Source organism: Cydia strobilella, chromosome Z, assembly GCF_947568885.1.
Source record: "Cydia strobilella chromosome Z, ilCydStro3.1, whole genome shotgun sequence".
Lineage (NCBI taxonomy): Eukaryota > Metazoa > Arthropoda > Insecta > Lepidoptera > Tortricidae > Cydia > Cydia strobilella.
In genome coordinates this window covers 15,498,297-15,504,678 of record NC_086068.1, presented here as the reverse complement: position 1 = coordinate 15,504,678, position 6,382 = coordinate 15,498,297, and the positions used below count along the sequence as shown (strand labels likewise).

The following is a 6,382-nucleotide window of genomic DNA, read 5'->3' as shown; positions in this document are numbered from 1 at the left end:
GACAACCTGTTTACACCTGTTTTATTAAAGAAAAATTAATACAGCCGCCTTGAAAGGACGCCGAATAGTAAATCATATTTTTACTTCTAGCGCCTAAACTATTGAGTGGATTTCAACAAAATAGACATCAGTATCCATAATTGGTACACGAGTGCTATGTATGCAATACAAATTTACTAAAATAAATGGAGGAAAAATGTGTACAACCTAAAAATGTGCCTACAAAAACAGACGTTAGGTCTTAAATGGGGTTTAAACAATAGTGACAGTAATGAAATTTGACACCTACAATTTCAGGGATCCCTGTTTTCGTGTCATAAAATTGGAGCTTCGGGGGCCACGGGGATCAAACGCCATCTTGAAAAGTATAACTCTTTTTAGGTTTTTCTTTTTTTCTTGGAATATCTGGGTTTAATGTGAATACTGTGTATGGCGAAACGAAAGCTTATTAAATTCCACACTAATAAGTTATACAACACCATGTCCCAAAAATGAAGCCTTTTTCTAGAAATAGGGCTTACAAGTTATAAGGGAAGCTTATAAGTTAATAAGTTTTCGTGGTAGGGTAGATAATGTTTTTGTGTTCCAGAAATTGGTAAAAAAATTATACAAGTATTTTTTTCTGACCCGTCTTAAAATAAAATTTTAGTAGGAGATGATAAGTATAACCTTTTGACTTCTGAGCCATATTTCTAGAAGAAAGCTCCGTTTTAGGGACATGGTGTTTTATACCTTTTTTGTGTAGAACCTAATAAACTTTTGTTTCGCTATACACAGTATTCACATTAAACCCAGATATTCCGAGAAAAACAGAAAAACCAAAAAAGACTTATACTTTTCAAGATGGCGTTTGATCCCCGTGGTCCCCGAAGCTCCAATTTTATGACACGAAAACAGGGATCCCTGAAATTGTAGGTGTCAAATTTCATTACTGTCACTATTGTTTAAACCCCATTTAAGACCTAAAATCTGTTTTTGCAGTCACATTTTTAAGTCCTAAACATTTTTCCTCCATTTATTTCAGTAAATCTGTATTGCATAGCACTCGTATACTAATTATGGATCTACTGATGTCTATTTTATTGAAATCCACTCAATAGTTAAGGCGCTAGAAGTAAAAATATGATTTACTATTCGGCGTCCTCTCAAGGCGGCTGCTATATTTCTTTAATAAAACAGGTGTAAACAGGTTGTGAAGGTCAAGAGAAATCTACCGATATGTCATTTTAATAAATCCGTCCTGTATCCTGAGCTACAGAATGTACTGATTTTCAGTATTTAAACCCATAACCCTACTTTCTGTTTAAGTCGCAGTCGAGTAAAATGTTGATATTGGGGTAGAACGTGTACAAATGTAAATGTATAGAAAGTGAAAATCATGTTCCTCCAAGTTTCATATTAAGAGAATATCCCCTGAAAGTGTATAAGCGCTAAATCTGGATTCAGCTATTATTTTCTATAACAAGATGTTTTTCTTTCGTGTAGAATTTAATAAGCTTTAATGTCGCCTTACACCATATTTTCATAGAGAACGTATATTTAGAGTAAAATGCAAATTTCTCCAGGATGGTACACATTTTCCAAGATGGCTGCGATTCCTCGAGGTCCCCAAATGTCAAATAGTGTGGACATGAAAAAGTTTGGAAGGATTTCGAGGTGAGACTTAATCCGATTGTGCTAGTATGTCAGCTTATGAATCAAGTATTTAGTAACTGTAAGTAAATGACAGTCTGGTGTCACGTCATCAATACTTTGGATGGAGTATGTTTCTTGTAAGAATTAATAGGGGATATTACTGCAATGTTCTGCCACCAGAGTGCAGCACTAGCCTTTTTAGTAAACCATAGAGTAACTTATACGTACTGTACCATAACAGGTTTTTGACAAGTTTTCAGAGATAGTAAAATATGACATTGATGCAGCAAGGCGGTTTGTTTACAGATCACCTACCGGGAAACGCGAATCCGAACTTTCTCTATCTGCCTCTTTATCGCTCGAATATGCAAGAGTGACAGAGATGTTAGATAACGAAATTTCGATTTTCTTGTCTTGCGATAGACCCTCAGATTGTGGAAGTGGCGCCACCTACGCAGAGTTTCGCGTAATATTCTCTATTGTCTATATGCTACCAATTGCACGAAAGCAATAATATTTAATAGTTTAAAAAACACTAGAAAAACACGCTTTTATAAATGCACGATATAATAGGTTTGTTATAATTATAGCCTACCTGATCGTGTTCAAAGTCCATTACGTGACCTTTCTCACAACTACTCACAAGTGCAAACACGACTATGATACGATATTCCATCATGGAATGCCAATGCCTATCTTCCGGCTTCATCATCCGACCTTGAAACCTAAGCGTGGTCAAAGTTCATTACGAAACTTTTCTAACAAATCCAAACACAGCTATGATACGATGTTCCATCATGAAGTTCCAGTTCATATCTTCCGGCTCCATCATCAGATCAGTTCGACAGTACCATATTATTGTATTGTCATCAGAACTACATACAGCTGCCAATTTTCATGACGCTACTATCCTTGGGAGATAGTTAAATTAGTTACCTTAGATTCCATTACATAGATAGTTACATACAGGTCGACCTTAATAAAAGCGTGTTAAAAAGTTAGGCAAGTAGAGTCAATGTCTTAAATTTCCACATGACCTTCTTAACAGCTCATTCCACATGAGTACAAAGTGTGACGCCATATTGTCATCTTGTTTATGAAATATTGCGTTTAAATATGGAGTTTTCTTTTTTTTAACATCTTAGAGATTCGAGTGCCAACTTTGGATGTGGTAGTTTTCAGTTATTTCAATAGTTATTTACGATACAAGTGCGGAAATGAGGAAATGAGGAAACGAGTTGCGAATTACCTATTTGCACGCGTATCGTACAACGTTTTACAGTACATATGGCCCTTTAAACTTTTGACATATGCACGAAAAGTGCTCTTTTACGCACTAGTGCAAGAAAGTAGCACCATATGTACTGTAAAATTTATTTCTTCATTGCCAATTTGGTTTTTCTTTTCCTATCCTATAAATTAAAATATGATATAAAGTTAAATAATTAAAAACTATCCTATTGTTGTATTTTGCGTGATGATGCTCATCTGAACTGATAGCAAGTTTAAGAACACTCAGTCAATTTCACGATCGCGTATTTAAATTTATTTATGTGTATACAAATGTGTTAATATATTTAAGATGTAGTAAATACAGTTCAAAATAAGTCACACGTTGTTAGAAATACTGACATAGTGCTTTATTTGTAAGAAAAATGTGCGAATAATTAGAATTGTGGTCAAGTGTAGTGTTTACATAACTACATACCTACACTAAATGTAAAATTTATTCTATGAACCGAGTGGTTTTTAATCTTTTAAGAAGCCTTAATTTAGAGCAAAATTAACGTATGTACGTAGAAAATACAGATTTTCAAATCTTACCAAAAATAATAATAATAAATACTGGTATTTGACTTTTACCTGTTTATTATCGCTTCAAGTCTCTATTTAATCTTATTTTACAAAGTTCACATTGAAATGTATATGTAATACCTTTGTGAATGCGATAAGATAACGGAAAAAAATCGTGTGTCATAGATGTACCGGTTCAACATTTTCTATGCGTTTATTTTGTAAAAAGCAATGTGATAAGCAATAATTTCCTTAAATAGCTGTTTAGTGAATGATTGGGTTCGCACATGTGTTAGATCCTGAGGATTAGTATATGGTTATATGGAGTACAGATATTTATATAGAAACATATTAATCTCTACTTATTTGATTATAGGTAGTATGAAGTACCTCGTGACGCTTATTTCTGACAACAAGACATTCGAAACGCTATTTGACTTGTCTACATATAAGTACCTATACTTAGTGTGAAATTAGGTATCTCCCCAATACTGAAAATACGTAGATAATTCACATAGCGTATCGGGGGGGGGGGGCTACTATTCGAGTACATTTAAAGTAAGTCATGTGAAACAAAGCCGATCTGCGGTTTCTTCAAGATACATGTTTGCATGGATTAATTTTCGTACAAAAAATTATGACATATTTAGGCGTAATTTCAAAACTTTTTTAATGATTTAATGATTTCAATCATAGTTTGTCACTACTCGAAATATGGAAAAATAATTACCTTAACATATGTATAAAAAAGAATTATGACAACTATATAAGCTTTGTGCTATTAAAGTACCTACGTAATTTGATTTGCACTGGACAATAGTAGAAATTAGAAAAGATGTCATTGGAGCTATTAAAATTTGTGTGAACTTTGGTATTGATATTGACGCGCGGGCATTAGCTAACTTCCATAATGGCAGTTACAAAACTTAAAACAAAACGTGCCCGTTTTGTGAACAAATGTGTACCCTGCATATTTGACGCCTGTTCATAGAGCGCTACTGGAACAAGGCTTCAATTATAAATCAACCAAACGACTTTTAACATCCGACAATGTACCTTTTGCCTGCAAACATCTCATAATTCTCATATGAAATCCTGTAACAACTCATAAGAGCTCTTGCTCATTGACGTACAGTTTTTGCGGGATAAGGTTTTTTGCAGGGTTCCGTTTTAGTAGTATACGTGCTAATATAGTAACGTTCACACGAGCATTCTGTTTGCGGGACACTCACTGCACGCATACTACAAAAAACTGGATCCTGCAGAAAACCGTACCCACAGAAAACTGGACGTCAGTGGGAAAGCGCCCTAACATAGTATAAGAGCCTAGTCTTTAGTCACTATAGGTACTTGCATTTATTTGTTACGAAATGTTGTACTACGAGTAGCCGCAGACCTTTGCAATGCACACCTAAAGAATACTATACATATTGACTATATTGTAACTACAAGCTCTTTTTAATTAAAGATAGTATATAAGTGTTCAATGAAATGTGATTTACGCTGAATCTCTTCAAAGACTTGGATATCATAACATGTTGCTCCATTAAAAATACATATTAGGTAATACTTAGATATGTTTTCTTCCTACACACACATATGTACATACATTATGTTACAAACATTTCTCAACAGTATTTTTTTGTGAGCATATTATGTTTTTTTTTGTACAAATAGTAAAGGGCTATCTGGCGCATTGTAATAATTATTTTTGTACCAAAAAGCTCAATGTTTATACATATTTATTGGAATTCCCACATCGTTAATAATGGCACAGGCCTGCATAAAGATTAGGCCGTTGAAAACACTTGAACAGCTGTAAAGCGCGAAGCCGCGAACGCGAGTGTGGAGGGAGTTTAATAAAAATGTGAAAACGTATTTTGTGGATTGGATTATTTTAGAATACCTGCAATTCCATTCTTAGCATTCTATCAACATCATTTTATTGGTTCAACAATTTAATTGTTATTTCTGTAATATAGGGTACCATATGACAAATACTTGTTACGTGACTAGACCAGCAGGTACAAAATAATTTATTTCCATTAATTACTTTTAAAATGTAAAAACTTAACATTTACTTTTAAACCATACTATATTATTAAACTTAATAAGTAGGTAAGTACATTTATAAAAATGTAAACGTTTTAAAATTTGAAATAAGTACCTACATATTATTTTTTATATTGATTTAGAAATTTCATAAAAGGTAAATTGGGGTAATTTGCTAGTAACTGGCCACTTTAGAAAATTACATTTAGTTCACTGACGTCATTATTAGACTGCAATTTTATAATTTGATGGTTTTATTTTATTTTTTAATTATTTTATTTTATTTTATTGGTTCAAAAAATTACACAGCGTTACAGTTGGTACTAATGCAGTGCACAGGAAAATTTAGGACAGAAAGTAATACATACAAGCAAGGTACAGCATACAATCTGGAACTAGGTATGACAATATTTTTATTATTTTTAGGGTTCCGTACCCAAAGGGCAAAAACGGGACCCTATTACCAAGACTTCGCTGTCAGTCTGTCCGTCTGTCTTTTACCAGGCTGTATCTCATGAACCGTGAAGCTAGACAGTTGAATTTTTTTACAGATGATATATTTCTGTTGCCGCTATTACAACAAATACTAACTTACTACTAACAACAGCGTATACTTGCAAAAAGGCGCGAAATCAGGGGTGCGAAACTCCTAGCTTCGGGAAAACTCGGCTCTGTTCGGCTCAGCATTGCTCCGAGCAATTATTAGGGTTGGCACAACTTGACGTCCCTTTGCGTGCACGGTCGTGCACACAGTGGTCACAGATAAGATAATGATCTGAATTTTGACAATCCTAAATAGCCGAAAGGGATAGTGCCATATATTAGAAAGGGACATCGTGATTCGACCCTGAACCGCTGTCAAACTTCGGTTTTGTAGGAGGTTTCCTTTCTGTACGGTAGC

The 6,382-nt window shown here is 34.2% G+C and overlaps 1 long non-coding RNA gene across 2 annotated transcripts in view; it reads right to left on the bottom strand.

Annotated features, from left to right (window-relative positions):
* The window catches only part of LOC134754495 (uncharacterized), a 400,626-nt gene that overhangs the window by 91,442 nt on the left and 302,802 nt on the right, over positions 1 to 6,382 (bottom strand). The gene's annotated exons all lie outside the window — the stretch shown is intronic.